This window comes from Montipora capricornis, chromosome 8, assembly GCF_036669925.1.
Source record: "Montipora capricornis isolate CH-2021 chromosome 8, ASM3666992v2, whole genome shotgun sequence".
NCBI lineage: Eukaryota > Metazoa > Cnidaria > Anthozoa > Scleractinia > Acroporidae > Montipora > Montipora capricornis.
This window is the reverse complement of record NC_090890.1, coordinates 398,968-418,215: the sequence shown is the minus strand read 5'-3', so window position 1 is coordinate 418,215 and position 19,248 is coordinate 398,968. Positions and strand designations below refer to the sequence as shown.

Sequence of the window (19,248 nt, the reverse complement as noted above, 5' to 3'; positions counted from 1 at the left end):
ATTGCAAAATAAGACCGGGAGAAGGCCTTTCGTGATTTTAACACAAGATCTGCTGATGATACTTCACTACCTAAGGTGGGACAATCTTGAGCAAAGGTGACGCTTGAAACAGCTCACAAATAAGTGTTTTTAATTCGGAATAATTTTTGTCCGGATGGTTTAAAGAATTTGTTTGAGCGAGCCTCCGGAATTCATTCGTACAATTCACGGCGCTCCTCAATTAATGCTTTCGTGCCCGGGCCCCATGCCGAGTCTGCTGAGAGGGCGTTTTGCTATAGAGGTGCCGTCATGTAGAATGGCCTTGACAACATAGTTAAGTTGGCGCTTCATCTCAACACTCTCGGCTCTGCTAAGGTTCGTGCAAGTACTTATTTTAGTTGTTATGAAACTTGTTTAGGTAATTCACAGCTCAAATTTTAGTGCAATAAACATTGGAGTAGTGGAACATTTTTGTAGTATTAGGACATTGTAATTTTTCAGCTTGTGTCTTGTTCTGACTTTTATGTAAACGGCTCGCTGGAAGAGCAAACTGGCGGTCATGGGCTCAAATCCCATAAGGTTTGTTGAAATTTGAATTCTATGGCAATCTGTGTAGTTGTGCATAATTCTGTAAATTGGAATGTTTTAATGAGATCAAATTCTTCTCACTAGACAAAGCTGAAGATGATGCGCTTTAGAGCATCTCATTTCGGTTAGAGCCTCGAGGAACAATCTTAATCTGATTTGGAAGTTATTCTTGGAAGGTACATGTACACGGACCCACGAGTTCTCTTTTTAAAGCTAGCATTACACTTTTTATCAATTTATTTAGCGAAATCTCCCTTTAACTAAGCTTTTGTGACAATTTCCTGGCCATTGTAGTCCATTTTTGTACCTTTAGTATCATAAAGCTTCAACTGAAGGTCCTTTCTGTGGTGTGACTTGTGTCACGTTACGATTTCGCCAAAGACTGGGCGGAAACAGCCGACACGTTTCTTAAAGTAGTAGGCTTTAACTTCCGAAAAGGTAATTTTTTACCTGTAGCCGCAACGCTTTACGTCATGACTTTTCCAAGGCGGGAACCAAACTAAGGTAAAACTTCGTTAATTGGGCCAGTAGTTCAAGAAAACCAAACCAAACAGAGGACCTTTCAACCGTAGTCCACCTTCCATGTAAAAATGCAGACCTAAATCCGAATACTTGTGGAAATTGAGTAAAAACTGCAAGCGTTATTACTTCTGTTGCCCTAGGGTCTGTTTGATTTGTAACTTTTGCATTTAAGTCATATTCTAAAGTCCGTGACTCCCTCAAGTTTTTACTATACGAAAAGCAAAGTTGATGACTTCCGCAAGAAGGGCACAAGAGCGTTAGTCAGCCAAAAACCAAAAGGTGCACCGCCCAACGTGGGGCTCGAACCCACGACCCTGAGATTAAGAATCTCATGCTCTACCGACTGAGCTAGCCGGGCTCCGCGCTGCAAAACCGCTGACGGAACGTTTAACAAACATATGTGACTGGCATGCTTGGGCGAGAGGCATTTCGGGTTTTTTCATCCTGAGATGCTGCAAAACTATTATAATTACTATCATGAGGGGTCTTGGAAAGGACGATAAAAAGACAATTAAAGGACGGTTATTTAAAAGTAAGAGCAGCAGTTTCACTAGCAACATTTGTGGCTTCCTTAATGGTGTTGACAAAAGAATCCTCCTTACAAGAGAGGGTTCCTCTCCACTAACTAAAACATTCACAAGTCAGCAGGCAGTTTGGGAGAAATTTTGTGTGTGTAGATGATGAGTTGAGGAAAAATTATAGACAAAAACTAAGGGTTAGTCTGTAAAATGAGGAAGAAAAATTCGTAAAGCAACTCTCAACGCCAAAATAAGGCTAATAAATGAAACAAACTCTGTGTGAAATTCAGAAACAGCCAGATAGTGCATGTACGATAAACTTAATCAAGTAGGAGAGATGATTGAGAGAGAGATACTTGACCATGAAAACTATACGTTCTTAAAAATTGGAATAATAAATGTCAAAATCTTTATACTAAAATCTTCGTTCTTTAATATATATGGAGAAAACTAAAGAAATCCCATGCAATATGAAAGACAGGTTCGACGAAACAAATCCAACCATTGAAGGGCTCACGGAAGGCTACCACGTGGTTCGTTGACAGTCCACTCAACATGTAGCCGCCATAGCTCCCGTAGCACAGTAGGTTGGAGCGTCGTATATTCTTATAAGCAGTACTGAGAACGGTCACCAACGGTGCTGAAGTAAGGCGCTTTCGATAACCGCCGCGAGTAACTGTATTTTAACGTATACATTTTGCACTCTCATTGGACAATTTGAAACACTTGGCCAATGAGAGTGCAGAATGTAGTATGATCGCCATCAAGCTATAACAGCCGTAGCCACACATCTAGCTGAACGCATGGGAAGATTATAGAAAGCCGAACGTTATTTTGAATTTATCCGCCAAAAATCGCTGTGTCGTCCCGGAGTGGAGTTGATGTAATATAGGAAATTAAACTGGCCATAAAAACACCACAGCCTTAAGAGGCTGTGGTATTTTTATGGCGATTTGGACAGTTGCTTTCTGATGCGATAGCAATTTGTGGGAAGAGATCGCCGCTAGTCACCAGCATCTCTTCTCTTTATGAGTGGAAATGACAACAAACGTCATCGTAAAAATTCGAAAGCCACAAACCAGGCTAAAATGGGCACAGTTTGCCCTCCGATTGCACAGAAAACATGAGGACAACTGTACGTAGAGGTAAGTTTATTTCTACATTTACAGCTTATTTTAGGATTTAGAAGTTCCATATCTCAGTAGAAGTGTGGGTAAGATCGGTGTACTGTATACTTAAAATCGTCAGATCATTGCTAAATTTAATTATTCTCCTTATTCCAAATTTCACCCTTATCACCTGAGGTCAAGTTAATTTGGACATTTTCTTTCCAAACCTGTACATAGCGCTCACCCGGCTAAATTAAGCGTACAGAATTTAGTTTCCCAAGATTCGGAGTAACAAAAAAAACACCTTAAATGAGGTGAAGAATCAGGAGTGGGATTCGAACCCACGCCTACATAAGTAGACTGCGACCTGAACGCAGCGCCTTGGACCGCTCGGCCATCCTGACACCTAGTCAGTTTCGAATGGGGAGGAGCGTGTTGGGAAAAATGCCGACGAAGGGCCTACCACCTCTGCAATGGTATGTAGGTTGAATTTCGACGGATTTCAACCTGCATCGCTGCTAGCCGGAACGTAGATTAGAGTACTTTGCTCTATCAAAGAAGTGGACATTACAGAGTCTCACATGTCTCCATTTTTAGGCAAAAAGTTAGATGCCCTTTGCCCGCGCTATCCCTTGGATGAGGAGGAAGGCTTTACATCGACTTGTACTTTATGTTTGTCATGAGTTTTTTTCTTTTTCCTGCCGTTTACATCAGGCACTGACAGAAAGTTTTGTAGGCGGAGGAAAGCTCGTGCGTCTTCCCTGTTCTTTTTTCACAGGAAATCGGCTTTTTATGTAAAGCCTGTATTGCATTGACGAAGACAATCATTTCGCGATGTCTCAAAGTCGAAGATTTCAAAGTAAGAGATAGTTGTAGTGGTAACTATCAACGCTGAGTAGACATATTTCGTTTGCCTCTTGTTGTTTGCTTCATATTTGATGGTCACGGAGAGAGAACAAGAGGTGTAATATTGGGTGAATGTAACATCCAGTCACTTAGTTTTACGTAAGCTGACTTTAAAGTCAAAAGCATCACCCCAGATGAGACTTGAACCCACAACCTTTGAATTAGAAGTCCAACACGCTAGTCAATTCCGCCACGGGGGCTCTGTGAACACCACAAAAAAACGGGGGCAACAGTTGCGCCAGTTCATATCAAGACGGCTTTGTTAATAAAGGCATGGCATGTTTAAGTTTATAAAAAGAGTTATGCAGTTCAAGCAAATGATTGTAACCTCTGTTTACGTTATATTATTCAGAAAGGTCTTCCCCAAGCGAGAATAAGAGATATCGTCAACATGAATTCATTATCATTTCCATAGAAGGCTCAGGGATTTTTTGTGAGACGTTCCTTTTTCCTCTCTTCCCTCTCCATTTGCCTTTATCTACTGTTCCTTTATCTTCATCTGAAAGTGGCAGCCAGACTTCCATATCTCAGTAGGAGCCCGGGTAAGATCGGTGTACTGTATACTTAAAATCATCTAATCATTGCTAAATTTAATTATTCTCCTCTCCCGAGGTCAAGTTAATTTCGACATTTTCTTTCCAAACCTGTACATAGCTCTCACCTAAATTAAGCGTACAGAATTTAGTTTCCCAAGATTCGGAGTAACGAAAAAACACCTTAAATGAAGTAAAGTGTCAGGAGTGGGATTCGAACCCACGCCTACATGAGTAGACTGCGACCTGAACGCAGCGCCTTGGACCGCTCGGCCATCCTGACACCTACTCTTTCGAGTGGGGAGGAGCGTGTTGGCAAAAATGCCGACGTAGGGCCTACCACCTCTGCAATGGTATGTAGGTTGAAAACGAGAAAATGTATCTGCAGGCCTTGGGGCGTTGAAACATATCCGTCCCGGCCTGGTGCCTCGCCAAACCTTGCTGCAAATGTAGATGAGGCTTAAGTCCTTCCTTATCTAAATTATTGGTCTGCGTTTTGGGGTTGCATTTGTAAAATCCAGTGTGACAGACTCCATAGATTGCAAAATAAGACCGGGAGAAGGCCTTTCGTGATTTTAACACAAGATCTGCTGATGATACTTCACTACTAAGGTGGGACAATCTTGAGCAAAGGTGACGCTTGAAACAGCTCACAAATAAGTGTTTTTAATTCGGAATAATTTTTGTCCGGATGGTTTAAAGAATTTGTTTGAGCGAACCCCCGGAATTCATTCGTACAATTCACGGCGCTTCACAATTAATGCTTTCGTGCCCGGGCCCCATGCCGAGTCTGCTAAGAGGGCGTTTTGCTATAGAGGTGCCGTCATGTAGAATGGCCTTGACAACAAAGTTAAGTTGGCGCTTCATCTCAACACTCTCGGCTCTGCTATGGTTTGTGGAAGTACTTATTTTAGTTGTTATGAAACTTGTTTAGGTAATTCACAGCTCAAATTTTTGTGCAATAAACATTGGAGTAGTGGAACATTTTCGTAGTATTAGGATATTGTAATTTTTCAGCTTGTGTCTTTTTCTAACTTTTTGTAAACGGTTCGCTGGAAGAGCAATCTGGCGGTCATGGGCTCAAATCCCATGAGGTTTGTTGAAATCTGAATTCTATAACAATGTGTAGTTGTGCATAATTCTGTAAATTGGAATGTTTCAATGAGATCAAATCCTTCTCACTAGACAAGGCTGAAGATGATGCGTTTTAGAGCATCTCATTTCGGTTAGAGCCTCGAGGAACAATCTTAATCTGATTTGGAAGTTATTCTTGGAAGGTTCACGGACCCATAAGTTCTCTTTTTAAAGCTAGCATTACACTTTTCATCAATTTATTAGCGAAATCTCCCTTTAACTAAGCTCTTGTGACAATTTCCTGGCCATCGTAGTCCATTTTTGTACCTTAAGTATCATAAAGCTTCAACTGAAGGTCCTTTCTGTGGTGTGACTTGTGCCACGTTACGATTTCGCCAAAGACTGGGCGGAAACAGCCGACACGTTTCTTAAAGTAATAGGCTTCAATTTCCGAAAAGGTAATTTTTTACCTGTAGCCGCAACGTCATGACTTTTCCGAGGCGCGAACCAAACTAAGGTAAAACTTCGTTAATTGGGCCAGTAGTTCAAGAAAACCAAACCAAACAGAGGACCTTTCAACCGTAGTCCACCTTCCATGTAAAAATGCAGACCTAAATCCGAATACTTGTGGAAATTGAGTAAAAACTGCAAGCGTTATTACTGTTGCCCTAGGTCTGTTTGATTTCTAACTTTTGCTTTTAAGTCATATTCTAAAGTCCGTGACTCCCTCAAGTTTTTACTATACGAAAAGCAAAGTTGATGACTTCAGCAAGAAGGGCACAAGAGCGATAGACAGCCAAAAAATAGAAGGTGCACCGCCCAACGTGGGGCTCGAACCCACGACCCTGAGATTAAGAGTCTCATGCTCTACCGACTGAGCTAGCCGGGCTCCACGCTGCAAAACCGCTGACGGAACGTTCAACAAACATATGTGACTGGCATGCTTGGGCAAGAGGCATTTCGGGTTTGTTCATCCTCAGATGCTGCAAAACTATTATAATTACTATCATGAGGGGTGTGGGAAAGGACGATCAAAAGACAATTAAAGGGTGCTTATTTAAAAGTAATAGCAGCAGTTTCACTAGCAACATTTGTGGCTTTCTTAATGGTGTTGACAAAAGAATCCTCCTTACAAGAGAGGGTTCCTCTCCACTAACTAAAACATTCACAAGTCAGCAGGCAGTTTGGGAGAAATTTTGTGTGTGTAGATGATGAGTTGAGGAAAAATCATAGACAAAAGTTAGGGTTAGTCTGTAAAATGAGGAGGAAAAATTCATAAAGCAACTCTCAACGCCAAAATAAGGCTAATAAATGAAACAAACTCTGTGTGAAATTCAGAAACAGCCAGATAGTGCATGTACGATAAACTTAATCAAGTAGGAGAGATGATTGAGAGAGAGATACTTGACCATGAAAACTATACGTTCTTAAAAATTGGAATAATAAATGTCAAAATCTTTATACTAAAATCTTCGTTCTTTAATATATATGGAGAAAACTAAAGAAATCCCATGCAATATGAAACACAGGTTCGACGAAGCAAATCCAACAATTGAAGGGCTCACGGGAGGCTACCACGTGGTTCGTTGACAGTCCACTCAACATGTAGCGGCCATAGCTCCCGTAGCACAGTAGGTTGGAGCGTCGTATATTCTTATAAGCAGAACTGAGAACGGTCACCGACGGTGCTGAAGTAAGGAGGTTTCGATACCCGCCACGAGTAACTGTATTTTAACGTATACATTTTGCACTCTCATTGGACAATTTGAAACACTTGGCCAATGAGAGTGCAGAATGTAATATGATCGCTATCAAGCTATAACAGCCGTAGCCACACATCTAGCTGAACGCATGGGAAGATTATAGAAAGCCGAACGTTATTTTGAATTTATCCGCCAAAAATCGCTGTGTTGTCCCGGTTGTGGAGTTGATGTGATAGGAAATTTATCTGGCCATAAAAAAACACTGCCTTTTAAGGCTGTGGTGTTTTTATGGCGATTTGGACAATTGCTTTCTGATGCGAGAGCAACTTGTGGGACGAGATCGCCGCGAGTCACCAGCCTCTCTTCTCTTTATGAGTGGAAATGGCAACTAACGGCATCGTAAAAATTTGAAAGCCACAAACCCGGCTAAAAAGGACACAGTTTGCCCTCCGATTGCGCAGAAAACACGAGGACAACTGTACGTAGAGGTAAGTTTATTTCTACATTTACAGCTTATTTTACCATTTATAAGCTCCATATCTCAGTAGGAGTGCTGGTAAGATCGGTGTACTGTATACTTAGAATCATCTGATCATTGCTAAATTTAATTATTCTCCTTATTCCTAATTTGACTCTGATCACCTGAGGTCAAGTCAATTTCGACATTGTCTTTCCAAACCTGTACATAGCGCTCACCTAAATTAAGCGTACAGAATTTAGTTTCCCAAGATTCGGAGTAACAAAAAAAAACTTTAAATGAGGTGAAGTGTCAGGAGTGGGATTCGAACCCACGCCCACACGAGTAGACTATGACTTGAACGCAGCGCCTTGGACCGCTCGGCCATTCTGACACCTACCCTTCGAATGGGGAGGATCGTGTTGTGAAAAATGCCGACGTAGGGCCTACCACCTCTGCAATGGTGTGTAGGTTAAATTCCGACGGATTTCAACCTGCATCCCTGCTAGCCGGAACGTAGATTAGAGTACTTTGCTCTATCAAAGAAGGGGACATTACAGAGTTTCACATGTCTCCATTTTTAGGCAAAAAGTTAAGTGCCCTTTGCCCGCGTTTTCCCCTGGATGAGGAGGAAGGGTTTACATCGACTTGTGCTTTATCTTTGTTATGATGTTTTCTCTTTTTTCTGCCGTTTACATCAGGCACTGACAGAAAGTTTTGTAGGCGGAGGAAAGCTCGTGCGTCTTCCCTGTTCTTTTTTCACAGGAAATCGGCTTTTTATGTAAAGCCTGTATTGCATTGACGAAGACAATCATTTCGCGATGTCTCAAAGTCGAAGATTTCAAAGTAAGAGATAGTTGTAGTGGTAACTATCAAAGCTGAGTAGACATATTTAGCTTGCCACTTGTCGTTTGCTTCATATTTGATGATCAGGGAGAGAGAACAGGAGGTGTAATATTGAGTGAATGTAACATTCAGTCACTTAGTATTAAGTAAGCTGACTTTATAAAGTCAAAAGCATCACCCTCGATGAGACTCAAACACACAACCTCCAACACGCCAGTCAATTCCTCCACGGGGGCTGCGTGAACACCACAAAAAAACGGGGGCAACAGTTGCGTCAGTTAATATTAAGACGGCTTTGTTAATAAAGGCATTACTCCCAATTCAAAAATGTGCAATTGGCAAGGGTAAACAAACTCACAGTCCGGGTTAAGGTCGAAGGTGTTAGGATGGCCGAGCGGTCTAAGGTGCTGCCTTCAGGTCGCAGTCTATTCATGTAGGCGTGGGTCCGAATCCCACTCCTGACACGTCTATCAAACTTAAGCTAGTAAATGGGGCAAACGAATCATGCAAAACTTCATTCTTGACGTCTTTTTAAGCTAAGCACTGTTTGCAGGTTTGAAAGTGAAAATACGAAAATTAACTTGACCGCAACAATTTTGATAAAATGGAATCCAGGTGATGTAAGTCAAACCTCGCATCAGGTGTATGATTAATATTCCCATTTATTGGATTCTTTAAAGTATACAGCATAAACATTTGTACAAATCGATATTGACACTAAAGCGCATACGAATCTCCAAGTTCTACCATATGAAATACAACTCATTCTTGCATGCAAAAAGTTTTAAGATTTGTTAATTAAAATCTCAGCTTATCCTCGTCCTCAGCTTATATTCTGGATGGCTACGCGCACAATACCTGATTACAGCAACCCATTCGCTACCTTGAATTAACAATTATTGTAAATTTGCAACTTGCTCTGAATTTACTAAAATCGTTAATTTAGAAGACAGGAAGCTTGATATGGATTATGGGAAATGGTCATGAATTTTTTAAAAGACAACCCAAGTATATGGACATAGGACTCGCACCTGAGAATGTTCTCAATCAATTTCAGAGTACTTATGCTAATGAGATTCTTTCGGACTACCTTCCTGTCAGTTGCGGGGTCCCACAAGGATCTGTACTTGGACCCCTATTGTTTCTCATTTATATAGATGACCTTCAAGAATGCAAGCTATCACCATCATCTGTACTTATGTATGATGGTGATACGTCCCTTACCTTCTCCGCTGATAACTATGCAACTCTTGAAGAGAAATTAAACGAAAATATTAACGAGGTCCAAAAATGGTAACAATCCAATAAGCTCACAATAAATGGCAAAAAGTCAATTGAAAATATATGATTACCGGAAGTCACTATAGACGTATGCTGAGGACCCATGCCTTAGAGTTACTGTAACTAATCAGCAGTTGATGCCGCGGCGGACTGCGTATGAATATCTGGGAATTGAGGTTGACGAGGCATTGGGATGGCAATGCCAAAGAGATGGTGCATCGTCAAACTTTGCTGCCAATGTATATGAGGCTTTAGTCCTTCCCTATACTTAGATTATTGCTCTGAGGTTTGGGGTTGTATTTGTAAAATCCAGTGTTACAGACTCCATAGATTGCAAAATAGAGCGGGGAGAAGGCCTTTCGTGATTTTAACATAAGATCTGCTGATATACTTCACTACCTACGATGGGACAACCTTGAGAAGAGGTGACGATCGAAGGAGGTCACAAAGAAGTGTTTTTAATTCGGAATAATCTTTTTTCGGATGGTTTAAAGAATTTGTTCGAGCGAACCTCCGGAATTCATTCATACAATTCACGGGGCTCCTCAATTAATGCTTTCGTGCCTGGATCCCATACCGAGGCTGCTAAGAGGGGGTTTTGCTATGTAGATTGGCCTTGACAACAAAGTTAAGTTTGCGCTTCATCTCAAATCTCTCGGCTCTGCTATGATTTAAGGGAGTTGTGGAAGTACTTATTTTAGTTGTTATGAAACTTGTTTAGGTAATTCACAGCTCTAATGTTAGTGCAATAAACATTGGACTAGTGGAATATTTTTCTAGTATTAGGATATTGTAATTTTTCAACTTCTGTCTTTTTTTAACTTTTATGTAAACGGCTCGCTGGAAGAGAAAACTGGCGGTCATGCATGGGCTCAAATCCCATCGGTGCCTTGGGCTTTATTGATGACTGGGTGAGGTTTTTTGAAATCTGAAGTCTATGACAATCTGTGAAGTTGTGCATAATTCCCGTAAATTGGAGCGCTTTAATAACATCAAATCCTTCTCACTAGACAAATTAGAATATAATGCGTTTTACAACTTCCATGTACAAATCCAGACCAAAATCCGAATACTTGTGGAAACTGAGTAAGGACTGCAAGCGTTATTACCTCTGTTGCCCTGCAATATTGTCTGAGTATTGGTGTGCGTTGGTATGAAGCCGCGCGATTCGATATGCGCCGTGCAATATTCCAACAGTTCCAAACTCGTGTGATAAGTACATTTTGTCCTCTGAACACTTTAATAGGCTCTATTCCCAGACGGACTGACATGATTATCAAGTGCAACGGTCAGCGTTGATTGACATATTTTATATACCAGGAGTCAGAATAGCTATGCAAATATATTACGGCCCCTGAAGACGTTTCTTTCTGCGATAGGACTGACTGAATGAGTTGTAACAAAAGAACAGTTCATCGGCAATGGTTGGTGCTCTGCTTTTGAAAAACTCAGGTTGAAACCCTGAAAATATAAAGGTAATGAAAACGACACCTGTTATTAATTATTGAAAAACGACAAGTCTGTAATTTCCTGTTAAAGTGCAAACGAGTCCATTGTTTGTCATACCCGACTTTTGACCATACCACTGTTTACCCTCTTTAATTAGGTTAAGTTATGTATGCACAATAGTGAAATAAATCAATGAATGCTTTCCAAATTCTGCCCTTCTAATTCTTGTTATAAGGAAGAAATGTATAGGCTTGAAAGTATGACAATGTAATTAGACTTTTGCAATCACTGGTCTATGATCATGACATGGTTTCGAATCGTTAATCTCAACGGTTCACCATGGTGAACCGTCGGTGAGCTGAAAGATATTAAACAGTTCATTTCTTTAAACAAACGATTCACCATGGTGAACCGTGCCGCAATAGCAAGAAATATTACGGGATTTTTTTGATTTCACATTTACAAACTAGTTTACAACCTCGGGATAGGATAGTTCTTATGCCCGGAAACTCTTTCCCCCTTACCTATAGAGCTAAAGTATCTGGTGAATCGCACGGTGAATCGTTGACAATCGCTTCTCAATTGGAATTTGCATACATTAAGTCCATTTTGATTTAATCATCCTGTAAATTTTTTTGAGTTGGCACCAGCTCCACATTGGCACCACTCGATATATTATTAACCGAACCTCACAAGACGTCAGCGACCCCACCTCTCTAGCTTTATTCCCTTCGCTAACCGTTGTCACGCCTTCAAATGCCAACATCAGTACCAGTGCAAGGAATATCGCCCTTATTTCGCTCGATTCTCGTCTCTATAATTATTAAAGCCCCAGATGTCATGTGTACGCTACGTTAATCAAAGTACACAGTGTCAACTACTTTACATGGAAATGCAGTACACAGCATATTGAAGATGTTCCTCTACACACCACATAGTATTTATAATTATTTGGCCTTCTAAAAACTCTCCAACCCATATTCCTTGATTATCATCATGTTCAGACCAACAGCCCACCTTTTTAAATACGAAGCATGCGAAGAGACATTCCGTTTATCTTAGTAACAAGTTTACTTCTTTTCTAAAGAGACTTGACTTCTGATCTACATCTTTACAGATTTGCCAATTTCCTTGAAGCAAATACAATATTGTAGGTCTCTTTGATTTCTAACTTTTGCTTTTTAAGTCATATTCTAAAGTCCGTGACTCCCTCAAGTTTTTACTATACGAAAAGCAAAGTTGATGACTTCCGCAAAAGGGCACAACTGAGCGTTAGTCAGCCAAAAAATAAAAAGGTGCACCGCCCAACGTGGGGCTCGAACCCACGACCCTGAGATTAAGAGTCTCATGCTCTACCGACTGAGCTAGCCGGGCTCCGCGCTGCATAACCGCTGGCGGAACGTTCAACAAAAATATTTGCCTGGCATGCTTGGGCGAGGGGCATTTCGGGTTTGTTCATCCTGAGATGCTGCATTTCGGGTTTAATCATCCAGAGATGCTGCAAAATTATTATAATTACTATCATGATGGGTGTGGGAAAGGACGATCAAAAGGCAATTAAAGGGCGGTTAGTTAATAGTAATGGCAGCAGTTTCATTAGCAACCTTTCTGGCTTCCTTAATGGTGTTGACAAAAGAATCCTCTTTACAAGGAAGGGTTCCTCTCTACTAACTAAAACATTCACCAGTCAGCTGCAGGTAGTTTGGGGCGAATTTTGTGTGTGTAGATGGTGAGTTGAGGAAAAATTGTAGTTAAAAAGTTAGGGTTAGTTTGTAAAATAAATATAACGGGGAGAAATTCACAAAGCAAACTCTCAACCCCAAAATAAGGTTAACAAATGAAACATACTCTGTGTGAAATTAAAAACTCTAACTTCAGAAACAGCCAGATAGTGCATGTACGATAAACTTAATCAAGTAGGAGAGATGAACAAATACTTGACCATGAAAATTATTCGTTCTTAAAAATTGGAATAATAAATCCTTAATCATCTAAGAACGAAGCACGAGAATTTAGTTAAGAAATCTGAAAAATATTTTGCAGGCACCAGTGAATTGGCTTTCATATGGTAGAACTTGGAGATTGTTATGCGCTTTTGCCGATAGCAATTTGCACAATCGTTTATAATGTATACTTAAAATCATCCAATAATTGCTAATATCAGACACCCGATGCGTGATCTGACTTTGATCACCTGGATTCCATTTTAGGAACATTATTGAGGTCACACGTTAAATCCTAATTGCTTTTCGAAAACTACGGGAACAAAGTTTATTTGCATAATTAATGTTATTTCTTGAAGGCTTGATAACGCGAACAGCCCACTACGTAGAAAATCCTATTAACCAATAAAAGTGCCTTGAATGCGCAAAAGTTTGTTTCCTAGGGTTTTCATTCTCGCATCTTTCAATGCTTTCCGGCTTCGCGAATTTGTTTGAACTTTGTCAACACGAAAGAGGCGTGACTGTGATTGGACGACGGAGACAATGCAGTCATGTCGGGAGACCCACTGGAATAAAGAAATATGCGGTTGTCAAACTACGGTCTGTCACCCCGGTAAGGGTCAGTTTGTTATCAACGGTCGACGCCGTGGCCACTCTTGTGATAAAGCATCGCCTGCGAAAGCTGTTTTGTTGCAATATTCACCGCCTGACGTTGCTCGCAGGACTGCTATCGCGTTGATGGTGGGTTGAGATGAAAGTTCAATCTTTGTCAATTGATTCTGATGAGGAATTGTGACCGTAGGAATATTTTATCCAGGAATATTTGACTCAAATTGGTGGCTCGTGAGAATTTGGTCTCCAGCCTTGGAGGGTGTAAATTGCAGGTTGCAGGTTGCAGGTCATTGTTTCACCATAGCTGAAACAACCCAAACCTATACTAATGCTAACAATAGGCACAAAAATATTATGTTTAAGCCGCAGGTTAGCATTTTTGTAAAGGTTTGGGTTGTTTCAGTTGGGGTAAAAGAATGATTTGCAACCCTAACCTGCAACCTGCAACCAGCACTTTACACCCAAACCGCTCCAGTCTTGGGATTTTATTATAACCGCCGTTGACAACCCAGAAATTGAAAAATGGCTCAAATCGTGTCGGATCTCAGTAGAAAACATGAATTCAACTCTTTGCAAAGTCGAGTTTGTAGTTGAAAAGGTAGACCCGCTTTGTCTTGCAGATGCTTTACAGATTCCAGCTGTGTTCCGTTGCAGACAGAGAAGCATTTGCGATGGTTTAGAGGGACTGTTTGTGCTGCTGAGTAAACAAGTCAGTACACGAACGGGACTCCCTCTCATTTCTCTTAGAAAAATCACGCCATGTTCCTGGCTCCACTCCATCGGCCTAGAGTGACACATAATGTTGATAGCAATGAAGATTCAAAACAGCTAAAACCTTTGTCAAGTTACCTTATAATACTCACTTGCATTTTTGCATTTGATCGTCAGATGCCGCCATCGTCAGTCTGAGTCTACAGCTGTCCTTTTAAAATACGATGATTAAAATGCGTCTTATGCCAAATGCGATTCAAAGAAATCACTTGAAGGTATTCTTTTGAATATAAACGGATAAAAGACTTGAATTTATTCACGTTCTCTACACACCGCCAAAACTAGGCTTTTGAAGTCGCCGTCGAGACTAGACGACTTCGCGCTAAACCTACGACGTCAAACGGAAATAAAACTTCCGGGCGCCTTCGCCTTCCTAAAAAGTCGCTTTTCTAAAGGTTCCTAACATGGCCATAGTGACGTCAGGTGCAATCAAAGAAAAGTTACATGCAAAACTTTTTTTGATTTATTAACCAAAATCGTACACTTCATTCCGTTTTCTTAGCTAATTCTGGATAGGCACTGACAGAACGGGATTTTTTTTAGACGGAGTGAGGCTGGTGCGTCTTCCCTGTTCTCAATTTCAGATAATATCGGCCTTTCATGTAAAGCCTGCTTTGCACTGACGAAGAGAGTCTGTTCACGTTGGTCATTATAGAGGGCTTTTCTCCCACTCGTTCAAAAATTCAAGTTTTGGCCCACAGATAAAAAGTTTATATTTAAATTGAAGGAAGATATTACAACATGTTAATTAGAAAAAAAAATTCGTTAGGTTTAAGCCATTGTAAGGTAATTTTTGACGTTTTAAAAAAGTGTGACGTTATAAGTGCCATCTAATTTTAGTAACATCCTTAAAATTTTGAAAATCAGTGTTGAAAAGATTACAGACATTTTTGCTATACTAATAGAATGTTTTTAAAGAAAACTCCATCTGAATCGGATAAAATGGCGCGAACTTACAGAAAATCAGAGAATTCAAATTTCCCGCCTTAATGCCCATATATGGTCAAAATTAGGCTATTTACATGCAAAGAACATTTAACATATTGGTACAGGAGTTAAGCCTAAAATATATAAAATCAAATTTGTACTTTCTTTGATTTTATATTTTTGGTGCTATGACGCGTTTTTCACATTAAAACGTCATTATGACGTCACAATGACGTTTTTCGTGACGAAAAACGTGTCATAGCACCACAAATATAAAGTCACAAAAACTACAAATTTGATTTTATATATTTTAGGTGGGCTCGCTGGTGGGCTCAATGCGTTGCATTGTAAAATTAAAGAGTCTCTGTTTAACCGTGATTTAAGGACGGTGCCCACTATTCTTATTGTGCATGAGTTCTGCGCATGACGAGATATTTAGTTTTCCTATGGATGATGCTTATTAATACAGGGATATTTTTGCGCGGTTCAAAACTATGCGGAAAAAGAAGAAAACTTTGGAATTACTAAATGTTACTTTTTGTGTCCCTGTAATTTTGTGCGTTTGGAATTACAGGAAATGTATGGAAGAAACTCTTTTTAGAAAAATAATTTCTACAATAACCATTCTCTTCAAATTTATTCTGCCGCACATTTGAGCGCATATCTTCTATTTTGAAAAATAAAAAAACCAAATTTCCTATCATGAATACTTTTCATCTTTTTGAACTTCTTACAAACCTTTGAATTTCCCTCCATCTTGCTCCGGATTACCCATGATGCACTCAATAGCGTGAACTCGTCTATGAAAACGTTGCTGTGCCGGAGAAACTTTATCATTCTCTATTATTAGCATATTTGTTGTCGTTTTACGTCAATCAATTTCTTTAGTTCCCAGTCCATTCATTTGTATTTTTAAATTTAAATTTATATGTAACTGAATAATAATAACAACATAAGATGAATGTTGTAACATACGAAACGTTAAGTTTATAAAAAGAGTTATGCAATTCAAGCAAATGCTTGTAACTGCTGTTTACGTTATTTTTTTAGAGCGGTCTTTTCCACCCGAGTATAAGAGATATCGTCGACAAGAATTCATTATTATTTCCATAGAAGGCTCAGGCATTTTTTGTGAGACGTTCCTTTTTCCTCCCTTCCCTCTCCATTTGTCTTTGCTTCCTGTTCCTTTATCTTCATCTGGAGGTGGCCGCCAGACCTCCAGATCTCAGTAGGAGTGCGAGTACTGTACTGTGCGGTGTACTGTATACTTAAAATCATCTGATCATTGCTAAATTTAATTATTCGCCTTATTCCAAATTTGACTCTGATCACCTGAGGTCAAGTTAAGTTCGACTTTTTCCTTCCAAACCCATACATAACTCTCATCTAAATTAAGCGTACAGAATTTAGTTTCCCAAGATTCGGAGTAACAAAAAAAACATCTTAAATGAGGTGAAGTGTCAGGAGTGGGATTCGAACCCACGCCTACATGAGTAGAATGCGACCTAAACGCAGCGCCTTGGACCGCTCGGCCATCCTGACTGCTAATCTGTCGAATGGGGAGGAGCGTGTTCAAAAAAATGCCGACGTAGGGCCTACCGCCTCTGTAATGGTATGTTGGTTAAATTTCGACGAATTTTAACCTCCATCGCGGCTAGCCGGAACATAAATTAGAGTACCTTCCTCTATCAAAGAAGGGAACATTACAGAGTCTCACATGTCTCCATTTTTAGGCAAAAAGTTAAGTGCCCTTTGCCCGCGTTATCCCTTGGATGAGGAGGAAGGGTTTACATCGACTGGTGCTTTATCTTTGTTATGATGTTTTCTCTTTTTCCTGCCATTTACATCAGGCACTGACAGAAAGTTTTGTAGACGGAGGAAAGCTCGTGCGTCTTCCCTGTTCTTTCTTCCCAGGAAATCGGCCTTTCCTGGAAAGCCTGTATTGCAGATTTCAACGTAAGACAAAGTTCAGTGTGGTGGTAACTATCAAAGCTGAGTAGACATATTTCGTTTGCCACTTGCATTTTTTGTTTGCTTCGTATTTGATGATCAGGGAGAGAGGACAAGAGGTGTTATATTGGGTGAATGTAACATCCTGCAGTCACTTAGTTTTAAGTAAGCTGACTTTAAAGTCAGGACCATGACCCACGATAAGACTCGAACCCACAACCTTTAAATTTGAAGTAGAAGTCCAACACGCTAGACAATTCCTCCACGGGGGCTGTGTGAACACCACAAAAAAACGGGGGCAAAGGTTGCGCCAGTTAATATCAAGACGGCGTTGTTAATAAAGGCATGGCATGGATATTGGACGACAAAGGGGCCATATGGCATTAGTCCCTATTCAAAAATGCGCAATTGGCATGGAAAAACAAACTCACAGTCTTGTTAATGTTCGAAGGTGTCAGGATGGCCGAGCGGTCCAAGGCGGTGCGGTCCAAGGCGGTGCGGTGCAGTCTATTCATGTAGGCGTGGGTTCGAATCCCACTCCTGACATTCTTCACGTCTTTTTAAGATAAGCACTGTTTGCAGGTTTGTAAGTGAAAATTTGGAAATTAACTTGACCTCAACAATGTTCATAAAATGGAATCCAGGTGATGTAAGTCAAACTTTGCATCAGGTGTATGATTAATATTCCCATTTATTAGATGATTTAAAGTATACATTACAAACGTTTGTACAAATCGATATCGACACTAAAGCGCATACGAATCTCCAAGTTCTACCATATGAAATACAACTCATGCTTGCATGCAAAACGTTTTTAGATTTCTTAATTAAAATCTCAGCTTATCCTCGTTCTCAGCTTATATTCTGGATGACTACGGGCACAATACCTGATTACGGCAACGCATTCGCTACCTTGAATTAACTATTATCGTTAATTCACAACCTGCTCTGAATTTACAATTATCGTTAATTTAGAAGACAAGAAGCTTAATATGGATTATGGGAAATGGTCATGTATTTTTTAAAAGACAACCCAAGTATATGGACATAGCTATATAGGACTCGCGGACTGAGGATGTTCTCAATCAATTTCAGAGTACGTATGCTAATGAGATTCTGTCGGAATACCTTCCTGTCAGTTGCGAGGTCTCACAAGGATCTGTACTTGGACCCCTATTGTTTCTCATTTATATAGATGACCTTCAAGAATGCAAGCTATCATCATCATGTGTATTTATGTATGCTGGTGATACGTCCCTTACCTTCTCCGCTGATAACTCTTGAAGAGAAGTTAAACGAAAACAATTAACTAGGACCAAAAATGCTTACAATCCAATAAGCTCAAATTAAGTGTCAAAAAGTCAATTGAAAATATATGATTACTGGAAGTCATTATAGGCTTATGCTGAGGACCCATGTATTAGAGTAACTAGTCAGCAGTTGATGCCGCGGCGGACTGCGTATGAATATCTGGGAATTGAGGTTGACGAGGCATTGGGATGGCAATGCCAAAGAGATGGTGCCTCGCCAAACCATGCTGCGAATGTATATGAGGCTTTAGTCCTTCCCTACCTAGATTATTACTCTGAGGTTTGGGGTTGTACTTGAAAAATCCAGTGTGACAGACTCCATAGATTGCAAAATAGAGCGGGGAGAAGGCCTTTCGTGATTTTGACACAAGATCTGCTGATATACTTCACTACCTACGATGGGACAACCTTGAGCAAAGGTGACGCTTGAAGCAGCTAACAAATAAGTGTTTTTAATTCGGAATAATCTTTTTCCGGATGGTTAAAAGAATTTGTTCGAGCGAACCTCCGGAATTCATTCATACAATTCACGGGGCTCCTCAATTAATGCTTTCGTGCCCGGGCCCCATACCGAGGCTGCTAAGAGGGCGTTTTGCTATAGAGGTGCCGTCATGTAGAATGGCCTAGACAACAAAGTTACGAAGGCGCTTCATCTCAAGTCTCTCGGCTCTGCTTTCATTTGAGGGAGTTGTGGACGTACTTTAAGTTGTTATGAAACTTTTTTAGGTAATTCACAGCTCTAATGTTAGTGCAATAAACATTGGAGTGGT

At 40.3% G+C, this 19,248-nt stretch overlaps 6 non-coding genes across 6 annotated transcripts; all 6 read right to left on the bottom strand.

The window, feature by feature from the left end:
• Positions 1–1,374: 1,374 nt before the first annotated feature.
• Positions 1,375–1,447, bottom strand: Trnak-cuu (transfer RNA lysine (anticodon CUU)). Its single transcript has one exon. It is a non-coding gene; the product is annotated as a tRNA-Lys (tRNA).
• A 1,589-nt stretch (positions 1,448–3,036) lies between these two features.
• Trnal-cag (transfer RNA leucine (anticodon CAG)) lies at positions 3,037–3,120 on the bottom strand. Its single transcript has one exon. It is a non-coding gene; the product is annotated as a tRNA-Leu (tRNA).
• A 1,234-nt stretch (positions 3,121–4,354) lies between these two features.
• Positions 4,355–4,438, bottom strand: Trnal-cag (transfer RNA leucine (anticodon CAG)). The gene has a single exon. It is a non-coding gene; the product is annotated as a tRNA-Leu (tRNA).
• Positions 4,439–6,045: 1,607 nt separating this feature from the next.
• Trnak-cuu (transfer RNA lysine (anticodon CUU)) lies at positions 6,046–6,118 on the bottom strand. The gene has a single exon. It is a non-coding gene; the product is annotated as a tRNA-Lys (tRNA).
• A 6,148-nt stretch (positions 6,119–12,266) lies between these two features.
• Positions 12,267–12,339, bottom strand: Trnak-cuu (transfer RNA lysine (anticodon CUU)). Its single transcript has one exon. It is a non-coding gene; the product is annotated as a tRNA-Lys (tRNA).
• A 4,337-nt stretch (positions 12,340–16,676) lies between these two features.
• Positions 16,677–16,760, bottom strand: Trnal-uag (transfer RNA leucine (anticodon UAG)). Its single transcript has one exon. It is a non-coding gene; the product is annotated as a tRNA-Leu (tRNA).
• Positions 16,761–19,248: the final 2,488 nt, after the last annotated feature.